Below are 14,786 nucleotides of genomic sequence, written 5' to 3'. Positions count from 1 at the left end.
AAGAAAGAGATATAAAATCTTAGAGAAAACCATAACTAAGGTATACCCTGGAAATACCCAGACATCTGAAAGTAAAGTAGAACCACCCAATTTCAGAGCACCATTCAGCTGCAGACATCAAGGAGTGTTTCCCTGGCCCTGTGTCCTGTTTTTCAGCCAAGCTAAGTAAATACAAGATGAATATGAGTAATCTTAGTCTATGATTATATAAATGAGGTATATGTGGGCCAAAGCCAGGGTTGCCACAAATGTGGGCAGTCTTCAGCACATATTATTCTGAGTTAAGTCTCATCCACTATGTCCTCAGATCCAATCAATTAAGATATCCTTTATAGAATGAATACGTAGAAGGGGAGAATGACCAAGCAGTTCCCTCCAGATTACAGGCTAGACTTGGATTCCAAACACAACACATGACATTTCTAGAGGTCTGCCTCACTTCTATGTGCTTTATTTATTTGTTAGTTCACCACCAGGGGCAATATTAAGACTACAGTAACACTTAAGACTCATCAAATATCTTCTTTGGACCATATTCTTAATTGGATGTTCTGTATTCATTGTCTTATTCAAACCCCAACAACAACCTATAAAATAATTATTACTGTAATTAATGTACTTATGAGAAGCCTACATTTTAATGCAAAGCAGATAGATTTTTTCTAAGGTAAAGGGTGGTCACACAGAGAAAACAAGGCTAGAGCCATGGTTTGGCTAAGACTAATTCATGGCTCATTCTATAACCTAAGTGCTTCCATATTAGTGAATGAATAGTAGTAACTGTTCTTTTGTGCTCATTTGAAATGAAATGCATTCGATTTTCAAACCAAGTCAAAACATGATTTCTACTGTGCCTTGAATTACCTGAGCAGTTTTTGACCTCTCCTCTGTAAGTTCTTCAGTGGTTCTGCGCTGTTTACGGGTGTCCACCACATACCATCATCTCAGATGCCAAAGTCCCTACATTCATCATCAGTTTATTTTATTTTATTTCAAGGTAGCTAATGAGCACCCCATTTATTCTCAGCACTTTTGTTGATGACTTACTAGTTGCCATAAAATCTGAAAAGTAAGATCAATTTTATGAGCAATTAAATGGGGTCTATCCAGAGGTAATTAATTTTATGATGGAGGTTGAGCAAGGTGATAGGAGAGCCTGTTTTAGATGCATTGATGAGAGGGAGGATAATGGTTCATCGGCTATGAAATGGCTCCAAATTACCTTGCTTTCAGGTCATTATTTATATTTTAAGTCTGCTGTCCTGGGGGCATGATCAAAGGACGGCGTGCTATTACACACAGCCTTTTAGGGGCAATCTACACTTATCCTTGTGAGTGCAATGGAAATCCAGGCAGTTAGGGAAGTGGACATCCCAAACAAGACCACAGGTGTCTTATGATTGGTCATAAAAGGAAAAATGAGACAATTTATCAGGTAGAGGGTGAACTTAGTGCACCTTTATAGCAAGCAAATGAGAACTGGGTGTTTTCATGCTATACCTCTGATAGGATTAATCTATCCAGTCATTTAATAAACATATAGTAAAAACAATCTTCATATAAGGTACTATGCCAAATACTAAAGTAAAAAGTAAAATTAGACACATGGAGAATTAGTGAATCTGGGACAGAGGTCTTCCCTTCTGTTTTGGAGTGAATCACCAATTAAAGCAACTTGCCTGACCATTCAAAACTCCAGTAGTTGCAAATCATACAAGAGTCACAGATGATATAACAAGTTCCCTCACAACCCAACTATTTGTCTTAGAATGGCACACTAGTACAAAGGACAGAAACATTTGGTTGGAAGCATGAAGGACAGGCAAGCATAAGAAATGCCAAAGAATACTCTATTTGCTGTCATCAGGACAATTAGAATCCTTTCTGTGTCATCATGAAACTCCTCTCCTCTGAGCTTGCTGAGTTCTTGATTGACTTCCGTTTATAATCTCCTACGGCATAAGCAAAGGACAGGCCTCTGAATGAAATTTACTCTGTCAACTCCAGCTTCCCTTTGGCTAACTTTGATTCCAGACAAAGAATTTCATCTTGATAAGTGTCCCCTGTTTAACCACATATAAGGAGAACTCAATTTACCCTTCTAAGGAAAAACTGAGTAACAAGTATAAATTTTAAAAAGGAAAGTATTGAAGTATTCATGAATTGAAATTTCTGGTCCCTGACAACCAATTTCATTCACACCAACTGGCTGTCTCCCAGAAGAGAGTCAATGACTGGAGCACATGCTATGTCCATGATGTTTCTAATGGTCCTCAGAATACACTGGAATCTCAAAGACCTGGACTCTAATACCAGTGAGTCTGAGGTCAAGCAGACAAAGAGCAAGGGCTTCCTTCTTTCATGTCTTGTATATAGGTTGTTATCAGAAGGTGTGGCCAGATTTAAGGTGGGTCTTGGAACCTAATATGATCTGGGTTTAGGTGGGTCCTTCCCACTTAAAATGATTCAATCAAGAATCGCTCCTCACAGGTGTGCCTAGCGGCTTGAGTTTTAGTCAAGTTGTCGGTGGAGTCAATTGGACACCCAGAATAGCCATCACAGTGTCCTCTTATGAGCTGCATCATTATCCAAGAAGAAAGACCGAGCCTGAGCCCCAGTTTCCATGGTCAGAATACTATTAGATGAAAAGGGCTTCACTTCTCACAGTGTACAAAATCATAAATGATACAGCAGTAGCTTCAAAGCCTCAATCACAAATGTTTCTTCTTCCAGTTACTGTGGGGACATGTGTGTACTTGGAACAAATCTTGCTATATAAATATGACCAGCCAAGTAGATTAATTTGTGGCTAGAATAAAGGAAAATGCCATATGACTATGGAGAACATACTCACTTAGATGTTAAGACATCTATTCGTTGCCTGGATTTGACTACCCAATCCCCTAGATTAGCATCTACCACAAAAACTAAATGTTAGCATAACTATCTGTTATAAATATATCATCATATTGTTTCTGGCAATCACATGGATTACAGTTGTTTGTTATTTGCTCAGCTATGTTCAGAGTCTTAACTCCCCAAGCAGAGCCATTTTTATGCTAAAATTTTCAACAATATACCCTGAAACTAAGGAACAAAAGAAACTAACTATAGCCTACTTTCTCAGTAAAAGCGATTGTTTTTTAATCACAGTATTACCTCCAATTCCCAACAACAACCAAGACAGAACGAACTCTATTTTCTATGAATTTTCACCCAGATCACTGAACACAAACTCAAATCCTGCAGAAATATCCTCATAATCTCCTTTTGTGGATAGAAATGGTGACTTGCCATTAAACATATTGTCCCCATCTTATAAAAACTATTAGGATAATAACATGTTATTTCTATTTTTTTCAGCTAGCAGATGTATATACTTTTACAGAATTCACCATGAGGAATTATGCATATGTTGATGAATTATATAATTGGGAACAACTTAGAATTATGGATTTTTGTCAGGGATATGCATATTTATCAATGTCCATCTGTTCCATAATTAATAACAAGGATTATTATACTAGATATTCTGCAAACATGCATGTGGACAGATCCTAATTTTCATAGATATATATTTAGTCTTCCCAGTGAGAACAAAATTGTGGCACGGAACTCTAGACTTAGGTGGGTATTTTTAAGCAGAAGGCAGAGGGATTCATTTTCTCAGGGATGTCTTGAGGATTCGATGATGAAATGTCCCCCACAAATTCACTGATCAAAGTCTACTGGATAGTGCTATGTTAGGGAGTTCTGGAATTTTAGAAGTTAGAACCTTACTAGGTATAGAAGGCCCACAGAAATGTTCCTAGCCCTTTCTCCCTCTCCCTACTACCTTTTCTCTGCCTTAAGGTGATGTTGTACCTCACTGCAGCCTCAGAATGAATGGTGCAAAGTGAACACTGAACTGCTGAAATCATCAGGCAACAAACCCTTCTTGCATCAGGCTGTTTCTGTCAAGTCCATGGTCATGGTTATGCATGATTTACTGATACTGAACTCTTTTTTGTTTGGTTGGTCGTGGTTTTTGGACCCAGGGTTTTGCTGCATAGCCCTGGAGGTCACAGAACTCAGACCTCCCAAGTGCTATGATTAAAGACGTGCACTGCCACCACCAGGTCTAATACTGAGCTCTTGACCATCAGGACCTTGGCTCTGGAAGGAGGGTAAAGCATTTACCTAGTACTTAAAATAGAAGTTGTAGATGAGAAATCTAGTTTATAAGCCCTAGAAAATTAGACACATCTTTTTTATTTATTTATTTTTATTGATTTTATTGACCTATACATTTTTCTCTGCTTTCTTCCCTTCCTCTCCCCTCCCCTTCAACCCTCTCCCATGATCCCCATGCTCCCAATTTACTCAGGAGATCTTGTATTTTACTACTTCCCATGTAGATTAGATCCACATATGTCTCTCTTGGGGTCTTCTTTGTTGTCTAGGTTCTCTGGGATTGTGATTTGTAGGCTGGTTTTCTTTGCTTTATGTCTAAAAACCACTTATGAGAGAGAACATATGATAATTGTCTTTCTAAATAGGGGTTACTTCACTCAATATGATGTTTTTTAGATCCATACATTTGCCTGCAAATTTCATGATATTTTTTTCTGCTTTGTAGTACTCCATTGTATAAATATACCACATTTTCCTTATCTGTTCTCTAGTTGGGGGACATCTAGGTTGTTTCCAGGTTCTGGCCTTTACAAATAATGCTGTTATGAACCTGGTTGAACAAATGTCCTTGTGGAATTATTGACCATCCTTTGGGTATATACTCAAAAGTGGTATTGCTGGGTCTTGAGGAAGGTGGTTTCCTAATTTTCTGAGAAATTGTCATACTGATATCCAAAGGGGCTGTACCATCTTGCACTCTCACTAGCAATGCAGGAGTATTCGCTTTACCCCACATCCTCTCCAGCATAAGTTGTCACTGGTGTTTTAGATCTTGGCCATTCTTAGAGGTGTAATGTAGAATCTCAGAGTTATTTTCATTTGCATTTATCTGATGGCTAAGGATATTGAGCAATTCCTTAAGTGTCATTCAGCCATTTTAAATTCCTCTCCTGAGAGTTCTCTGTTTAGGACTGTATTCCATTTTTTATCGGATTATTTGGGTGTTTTTTTTTCTTCCAATTTCTTGAGTTCTTTGCATATTTTGGAGATCAGACCTCTGTCTGATGTGGGGTTGATGAAGATCATTTCCCATTCTAGAGGCTGCCCTTTTGTAATGTTGACCATGTTTTTTGCTTTACAGAAGCTTTTCGGTTTCAGTAGGTCCCATTTATTAATTTTTTCTCTCAGTGTCTGTGCTACTAGGTTTATATTTAGGAAGTGGTCTTTTATGCCAATGCGTTCAAATATACTTCCCACTTTCTCTTCTATCAGGCTGGCTTTATGGAAATCTTAAAAACTAGGTAGATTTCTATCTGTAACTCTGTATTTTTAGGGGTTCTTGGGGATTATAATCCTGAACTTCTAGTAGTTACTCGCTTAATTATTCAGGCCTGATCAACTGCATGAGTACAAACTGAAAAACTATTCTAGAAACAGTCATCGGAGCAACCTTATCTTCGGGGCATTGAAAACTTAGATGAAGTACAACAGAGTTCCAGGTGAGGAGTATCTGAACAGAAACCTTAAGAGTTCTGGTTTTAATTGTAAGGTGAGTGGTTATTCTTTCAGTGTTTCTCTGTTGCTATGGAAAACTTGTGTCCTTTAAACTCTGCCTTCCCATCCTTAAGTCACTCTGGTAAAACCTGGAAACAGAGGCCATAGAGAAGTATGAGACCAAAGGAATTCACACAGAACCAGCCTCGGAGGAAGTCAATATTGGGGGAAATATTGAAGCCTTAACTTAAAAAAAGAAGTTATGCCCTCTGGATAGGCAATCCAGTGTCCACCTCTTTTCCTGATCTCCCCATACTGGAAATCATAGCCCAAGTGTCCTCTATCTGGATAGGAATGAGTTTGTCCTGCTGGGAGCTTACTATATTTGGTTCATTTTTTTTAAAAAGCTAATCTCCCCACATGCCAAGCATAAGAAACAAGCCACCACAGAGCTATGCTTTGAAAGTTCAGAAAACTATAATGCAGTTTGAGCAAACAATGTTCTGAGGCCGATTTGCTGCTTACTGGGCAATCTTACAGTATGCACAAAGGGTTTGAAATATTGAAATGTTGTCGAACTACAGCAGAGTATTCATCAGGGTCAGCACTGCTTTTGTTCTCTCGGAATTAGGCAAAACAAGTCACGGAGATCCAACAGAAAGGAGCTTCACTGACAGGATATTAAAATCAGTAGGTGCTTTGTCTCTGATGCCCCTGAAATATTTTTCCATCTTTTCTTTACAATAGTCTGCTGCTAAACATATCAAGTCAAGGAGAGCCCACAGAATGCTAGCATAGGCTTTAACTATCATTTAAAATCAGCCTCAGTTTATTCTCTTTAACTACCATGAAAGCACCTGATGCTAATTCCTGAATGTGACCTGCAAAAGACATGTTACTTTGGACGTAAGATCTACCATGAAGAGGGAGAACCCATTGATAAATCATGTGACTCTGGTTCCAAAATTTTCATTCTGTCCTACACACACCTACTGTCTCCAAAGATATAATAGTTTTCATTCATTACATTTCCTTATTTCTTTCTACATTATACTTGCTCAGTACTAAAATTGATCACAAATTTGACTCCATTTTATCCCTCTTAGTTTAAGCCCCTGTATGCTGGGTGGTGGTGGCACACGCCTTTAATCACATCACTTGGGAGGCAGAGGCAGACAGATCTCTATGAGTTCAATGCCAGCCTGATCTACAAGAGTTAGTTCTAGGAAGGCTCCAAAAGCTACAGAGAAACTCTGACTCACAAAACCAAAAATAGCGCCCCTGTATTTGTTCTTTAGAATAACAAACTACTACATATACTATGTCAGATGCCATTTTACAAGCATGTAATCAATCCATCCTTCACACAATAGCCATGTCCTACTGAAAAAAAAATAAAAACATCATTTTGTGTCGTAAGAGAATTCCCTTCTAGCTTTATATTATATTTCACACAGCATATCTGGAGACGAAGAAAATCAAGGACCCAATAAAAAGGCAAGATGTAATATCTCATGGTCATGAGAAAAATTAGCCAAAAGAAGCAAGACTGGGGTTAACCTGGAAGCTAAAAATACCATACTGTAGCTTTAAAGTAACTATCAAATACATTTAAGGACTAGGGATATAGCTAAGTCAGTAAAGTACTTGCCTTCCCTTAGGGTGGTACAAGCTTGCAAGACAAGAGCATAAAATGTACTAGTAGGATGATCAGAAGTTCAAGGTCAAGTTTGGATATATAATGATTTTGAGGTCAGTCTTGGATACATAAGATATTATGTCTAATTTTTTTTTAATGGTAAATGTTGGCATGTTTAATAGGATGGAGAATTTCAGAGAACTGGAGAAAAAAATAGTAAAAAAAATCCTTAAATGAACATTGAAAATGAAAAGTATTATATCATTTCATGGCCTTCAAAGCCTTATGTTCATGCCATAGGAAAGAGATATGGTTTAGAAACAAGTCAATAGACATTCCATGACCAAAAATTCCAAGACAAAGAAGAACTCTAAAAAAAGAACATGGTCCAAAACTCACAACCTTTTGAAAGAATTTTAATGACGAAGGGCGTGCAACTGAAGTCAGCATTTGTCTACAAGTCAATATATTCAAGTATTAAGGAACCTCCAATAATACCCCCACACTTATTTTCTAGACATGAATTTTCAGCATTAAAAGGGTTGATAAATCACAACCAAGATTACTTCAAAGATATCACACACTCACACACACACACACACACACACACACACAGAGCGGTCAAAATGCAACACATTGAAATATCTGAAATAAAATAAAAATCAGACCAGAATATTGATAAACAAAATTATTTCTCATAAATGCATACAAACTGAAGACATTGACAGTTGAATAAAAGAGACAATTTATCAATAAGAATGATAACAGGAACTTATTCAGTGTAAAGGAAAATGATGCCATAAGGAATCTAGGTCAACATACAGAATACCAGCATAATGACGGTACCAACAGAAATATCAGCATAAATAAGGAACAACTTGTAAGACCCACCACTCCTAGATGAAAAGCTACAGACAAAGAATGTCTACCGAAAGAGGGAGAAATAGTTTTCTCCAAGGTTGAACCTCGAATAAATTATCCAATCCTAAGTAATATCCCTAAACACACATACACACACACACATGACCTATTGAGTCTATTTAGTGTTGCATGTTTGTATATATGTATGCATAAATGTATGTATGTATACAAACATATATTTGTGTTCTTCAACAATTACTAAATAATTAAAGAAGAGTTTGAGAGGGAATGGGGTGGGAAGTGAAAGATGATGAGGAGAGAAGGAGTGGGCAGAAAAGATGGAAATAGAGTACACATGCATGTATTTCTCAAAAATAGAAAATCAAATTTGAAAAAGAAATGATTCATGTTTAAGATGATTGCACTTGATATTTATTTCAATCGTTACTGTAGGTCATAACTTTGTTAAATTATATATTTAATTAAAATAAAACTAAGAAAAATAATAACATAAAAGAAAGCTAGATGAGTAAATATTAAAAATCAATTTAAAAACAGACGCATGCATCCATGCATATTCTCAAACATTTTCACACATGCAAACATGTGTACATACATATATACAGTTACAAAATCTCTGTAAAGCTGCTAAGACTGGCATCAAAATAATTTATTATGAAATGATTACACTTATAGAAGTAAAATGTGTAACTGTACCTATACCAGTAAGTAAGATAAAATGAAATATTAACACATAATTTAAAAACACAGGAAAGGATAAACAAAGGAATAAAACATGCATTGCATAGACAGGAAACAAATAGAAATTATGGCAGAATTGAGCCAAAACACATCAGTATTTATATTTTAGAAAGCAAACTCAAGAATTTCAGGAAAAAGGCAGACGTTGTGGGACGGGATACAAAACAAGGCCTGATTACAGGTTGTTAGGAAAAAACTGTTAAGAATAAAGTCAAACTGATAAGAAGAAGAAAGATAAGAGTGTGACATGAAAAAGACTTTCAGAGTAAAACGGATGGTGAGGAGGATATTTGTATTCACCAAAGTTCACACTGAAAAGTGTGTTTAAGGGATTATATTTAAGAATTATATTCATAAAGAAAGCATGATCCTAATGCATATTAAGCTAATCATGGAGTACACTGACAACTAAAGCGACATGGTAATATTTATAAAGATTGATAGAAAATTATTTCTAAATAAATTAGAGCACATTTTAATATATGAAAGATACAAACCAAAATCTTATGAAAAATCAACCTTTAGAAAGCATATTTATAATTTTAGGACTCAACAACAGAAAATATGAAAGTCAAAAGTCAATGATCCAAGATTATACCTCCAGAAGCATACAAACATAAGAAAACAAAGCACAATAGAACAAACAAATCAATTCAAAAGGAGTAAATATTAATGAACTAAATATTAAATTAAAATAGATTCTTAAATTTGGTTATTTGTAAAGATTGGTAACATTTATAAATAGCTATACGGCTGGTGCAAATTAAATCATAGAGCAAGACATTCGTGTATACATAAGTGGCCTGCAAGTGGAGCAAGGCAAATCCTGAGCTTGGTTGACATATGTACAGCTCAGTGTATGGCCAGAAGCCAACATTGAAAGCTGGCTGCATCACAGCCTTGCCCAGAGGTAGTCTTGTAAAACAGTGGTAATGGAAACGTCTTCCCAATGGGAAAAGGTTTAGGCATTGAACTGTGCCATCCACTTTGGGTGGAAGAGAAAGTGGACAGGTTTAGACTATATGAGACTTAATTGTGCTTTTGAAGAATCTGAAGAGCCAATTAAGGGAAGGGATGGAAATGATCACAATTTGAAGATGAGGAGTTAGGGGGAAAGATACATGTAGAACATATGGAAGAGGGCAGGGAGTATTCAAAGGCTTTGTATAACATGTTATGTGCATCAAAGAACATCTGCCATAAAAAAAATGTACAGAGAAAATAACAAAATAATTTGACTAGTGGACAGTACCCAGTCTCTATCAATAGTCATTCAATAATGCCATAGAGTGAATCTACTGTAGAAAAACTAAAATTACTAGACTACTAACATACATTTTCCTTCTCAATGCTGGTTCCCACAGCCACAGCCACTATCAAATATAAAACCATCTGAATTACCAGAATATAATTAAGTCCCCAGCGTGGCAGTAGTTCTAAAATCTTGGGGTTAAGCATATGCTACTGGGTCATAAAAAGGCAGTCCAGTGGATCATTCTCAAAAGAAGAACCACCTATTCTGTGTTGGAAGTGAACTGACATGTTCTCCCCATAGAGTTCAATTCAAATAGAATCTCCCCAAAACTAGAGCAAAGGGTAGCTTATGTCAACATGAAAAGTATAGGCATTGAAAGAACTTGATCAGGACATCAAGGATCTTGTCACTTCCTACTTACCCAGAAGCTAATACCATGGTCTTCTTAGTAAGAAGACAGAGAACATCCTCTCCAGAGAAAGAGTATCTGGAATGGGCTGTGTCCTATACAGGGCATTAGCATTCTATCTGTCGTTGTGTGTTTTTAACAGGCAAGACACATTATTCCAGGAATCAAGCGCTGGAAGCTCCTCTTACCATGACAACCAATGACCTGTTGGAGGAAATTATAGGCTTTTGAATTGGAGCTTCTAAATCTTAAAGAAATGGCATATCTATTAGGATCCAGTCTGAGTCTCATTAAGTTAATAACTAGACTTGTAGCCTGGTTACTCATCTCCCTCCCCTAAGCATGTTCAGGGAAGCAGAGACACCACCATCCCAGTAATAGAAACTGAGCTACGTGACCCAGGCAGGTTAGGGAAGATACCTTAGCCATGGCCTGAGTTCTCCTGTGCAACCTCAGCACAGAAACTGCATCTTCAAGTGACATGGTGAGCAGATGGTTAGTTGTCTGGGAGATGGGGGTTTTGATTATATTACTAGCGACATCAATAATGACAGCAACAATTGTGGATGAGAGAGGAGGCAAGAAATGATACAAGTGTGTCAATAAATATTTTTGAGGCTTGCAACTAAAGGGTGGGTCACTCATCCCATTAGTTTTTTTCAATTTCCTCCTCAGGTGGAGGGGACCCTGGAGCCCTTAACTACCAACTGATGATGGAAGGTCCGATTAGACAATCATAGGAGGTGGATGCAGTAGTCATAGAGATGCTTTCTCACCACTTTGAACATTGTCTTTCAGAAGAGTACTTTACGCTAAGGTACACAGGGCTTTAGATCAACATGGTCAGACGTCAGCTTCTTCAGTCTCTGCCTTGGGTGTAGAGATGTTTCACAGCAGGCCATTCAATTGTTATGGGAGACTAGATCAGGGTGAGTGAGACAGACAAGAGCATAAATCTGTCACCCTAAAAGTGACACATTTTTGATGGGATGGACTGAGACTTTGGAAGGAATTGCAATTTCATTGTTTTTTTTTTTCCTGTCAAATCTTTCCTCTCTTTCTTTCATCAGATGTTTCATTAGTACTCAAATCTTTACACTTTCATAGAGAACTGTATTCATTTCCTATTAAATTACAATACGCTAATAAATTACCCCACACTGAGGGGCGTAAATGTGTTGCTCTAGAGGCTGAAAGATGAGGTGCCTTACTTACATGGTTCTCACTGGGCTGAGATCAAGACATCAGACTGAGCTGTATTTCTTTCAGGAGGTTCCCATTGAAAAATCATGTCCTTTTCTTTTAAGGGAAATACATATTCCCTGGCTCAGTTTCACCACACTACAGTAATAGCCTTGCCTCTCTCTGCTGGGTGTTAGTAGGCATTCATCCTGACCACTCGTTCTAACCTCAAAATCAAAGATTTTTGATTTGAAGATAAAATTGTGACCTTGCTATGAGTACTCATGATAATATCCCCTTCAAATGTCCCTAACCCACTCATGTCTGCAAAACCCCTTTAGTCATGAGAAGTAAAACAAAGATTCCCAAGTTAATCAATGGGAATACCATCTGACACAGTATTCTACTGGCTAATGACCCAAACTGGTTACATCTCCCAGAGTTAGAGCTTCAGATTTTTCACCTTCAATGTTCTGTGAGTGATTACCTGACTTCTAAGACATCCTTCACACATCTGCTACATCAAAGGTTCAAGGCTGCTCCAAATTGCACAAATATTGCAGCTGCTGGTATGGATGTACTTTTCCTGAGAGAAGAATAACAGCAGTACAGATAAAAGTCCTTTGCAGATTCTCCAATGTGCTTAAACAATCACTGCTTCAAATTCAGTTTCACTACTGTAAACAATTTAAATAATCTATTCCAGCACAGAGAGTCATTTTCCAGCGAGAAACAGAGACACTACCTAAGTGTGGATTAAAGCTGCTCGGCTGGCACTGATAGAGCCGACATTAAGTGTCACAGCCAACATTTATTGGCTGCTCAAAGGATTCCAGCAGCAATTGTACTTGGCACTTTATACGGATTGGGTAACCTTGATCTTTTGAACAACCCTGTAAGATGCTCACTTTAATTATTCCAAATTCATAGATAAGAAAAATGATACTTAAATAGGTTAAGCAATTTTCTTCAGGTTAAATCTTGGATTTACAAGACATAAGGCTGCTATCTCTAAAACATGTTTGATCTCTGGAAACTGCTAAAATTATGATAAAATAAATGTAGAGATGCTTGAATTATTCAGTGTGAGTCAAAACCTACCTTTGCAAACCCATCAGAGAAGTATACTAAAATGGATTTGTTTAAAATGTTACCTAGGAAAAACTAAGGTCAAGTCATAGCCCCCTGCTATAACATGTGTAAAGAAGCCGTAAAGAGAGTGAAGTACTCCATATTGTGCAGTAAACAGCCAGAGTCCTAAGTCTCCTGGTCAGCTACCCAAAACACTACATTTCCTGACTTTTGTCTGAGCCTAAAAGGTAACAAGCAGGTCAACACCGGAGGTAGCATGGCACCTCCAGGCCCAGTTTTATCTCTACTATTATGACAACCAACATTTATAAGCCTCTTCTTGATCATAGGATAATATTTATGTCTGTACAAATGATAGTGACAGGATTTCAGAGCCATTATGAGCACTGAATAGCCAATTGCATTGCATTAAAGAATAACCTTTCTCAAGACCCAGTAACACCACTTTTAGGTATATACCCAAAGGAGGCTCAATTGTACCACAAGGCCATGTGCTCAACTATGTTCATAGAAGCATTGTTTGTCATAGCCAGAACATGGAAATAACCTAAATATCCCTTGAACAAAGAATGGATAAAGAAAATGGTGTACGTTTACTTGATGACGTACTACACAACATAAAAATATAATGACATCTTGAATCTTGTAGGAAAATGGATGAATCTAAAAAACATCATTTTGAGTGAGGTAACCCAGATTCAGGAAGACAATTATCATATGTACTCACTCATAAGTCGTTTTTAAACAAAGAAAACCAGCCTACAAATCACAATCCCAGAGAACCTAGACAACAAAGATGACCCTAAGAGAGACATACATGGATCTAATCTACATGGGAAGTAGAAAAAGACAATATCTCCTGAGTAAATTGGGAGCATGGGGACCATGAGAGAGAGTTGATGGGGGGGGGGGGAAGAAAGGAGGGAAGCAGAGAAAAATGTGTAGCTCAATAAAATTAATAAAAGGAGAAATTTTTTATATATAACTCATGGCAACAAAGAGTTGGATTTGGTTGTTAACTATCTTTATTTGTGTTTAATTGTTGAGATACCTTTTTTTTGTGGTTCAAGCTGGATGCAAAGTCAAATTCCATTGCTTCAGCCTTCCAAATGTTTAGGTTACAGTCATTGCACTGTATTCCAGACAAACTGCTTTTAATATCAAAGAAGAAATTCAAAGGGATATTGCACAATGAAATACAAGTGTAGCATCAGGTAAACTACAAAGCTGCACACAAGTAACCGAATGTGACAGATAAAGGTCTCATCTCAGTCATCAGAATTTTAGGGTTCTTTGGTGTCTGGTCTGGCAGTCAACTTTCATTCTGTATCCAGACTAAGGAAGGAGTCTTCTGCCTCTCACCAAGATTTTCAGAATCTTTAACACAAGTCTCTCCTTCTGATGTGCCCTAAATATTTATACACAAATAATAGATGCTAAAAAAATATTTACCAAATAAATTTCTACTGTTTTTAGTTTCAGTAAATTACTACCCTTTTGTTTTTGTATGGTTGCTCTTCTTAGCATTTCTCTCATGCTGGTAAATCTGGTGGGTCTCACCTCAACACTGAGGAAAGAATAGGGACCGACACATGAAAAAAAAAACACATCCACATAGGTAGAAAAAGACTGAATGAGGCCTGCAAGTAGTCAAATCTAAGGCTTTGAGAATCTGAATTACAGACAGTCAACACTGATATGCATTTGCACAGATGCAAATATTTCTGTCTATGCATTGAACATGTGTTTATTTTGTGTGTGCTAGCTTATAGCCACTTACCAAAAAAAAAAACCCAATACTAAAGGGATACCACCCAAAAAATCTCTATAAATTTGACATGATATCATTTCATAGATTTTCTGATATTCCTGCTTAGTGCCTTTTTTCAGTATACTGGAAAATATTGAGACCACCATGATGTCAATCAAAAAAAATCTTCAAATGTGTCTTCTTGGATGTTATAGCACAATATAGATGC

Source organism: Chionomys nivalis, chromosome 17, assembly GCF_950005125.1.
Source record: "Chionomys nivalis chromosome 17, mChiNiv1.1, whole genome shotgun sequence".
Taxonomy (NCBI): Eukaryota; Metazoa; Chordata; class Mammalia; order Rodentia; family Cricetidae; genus Chionomys; species Chionomys nivalis.
This window is presented reverse-complemented; position numbering follows the sequence as displayed.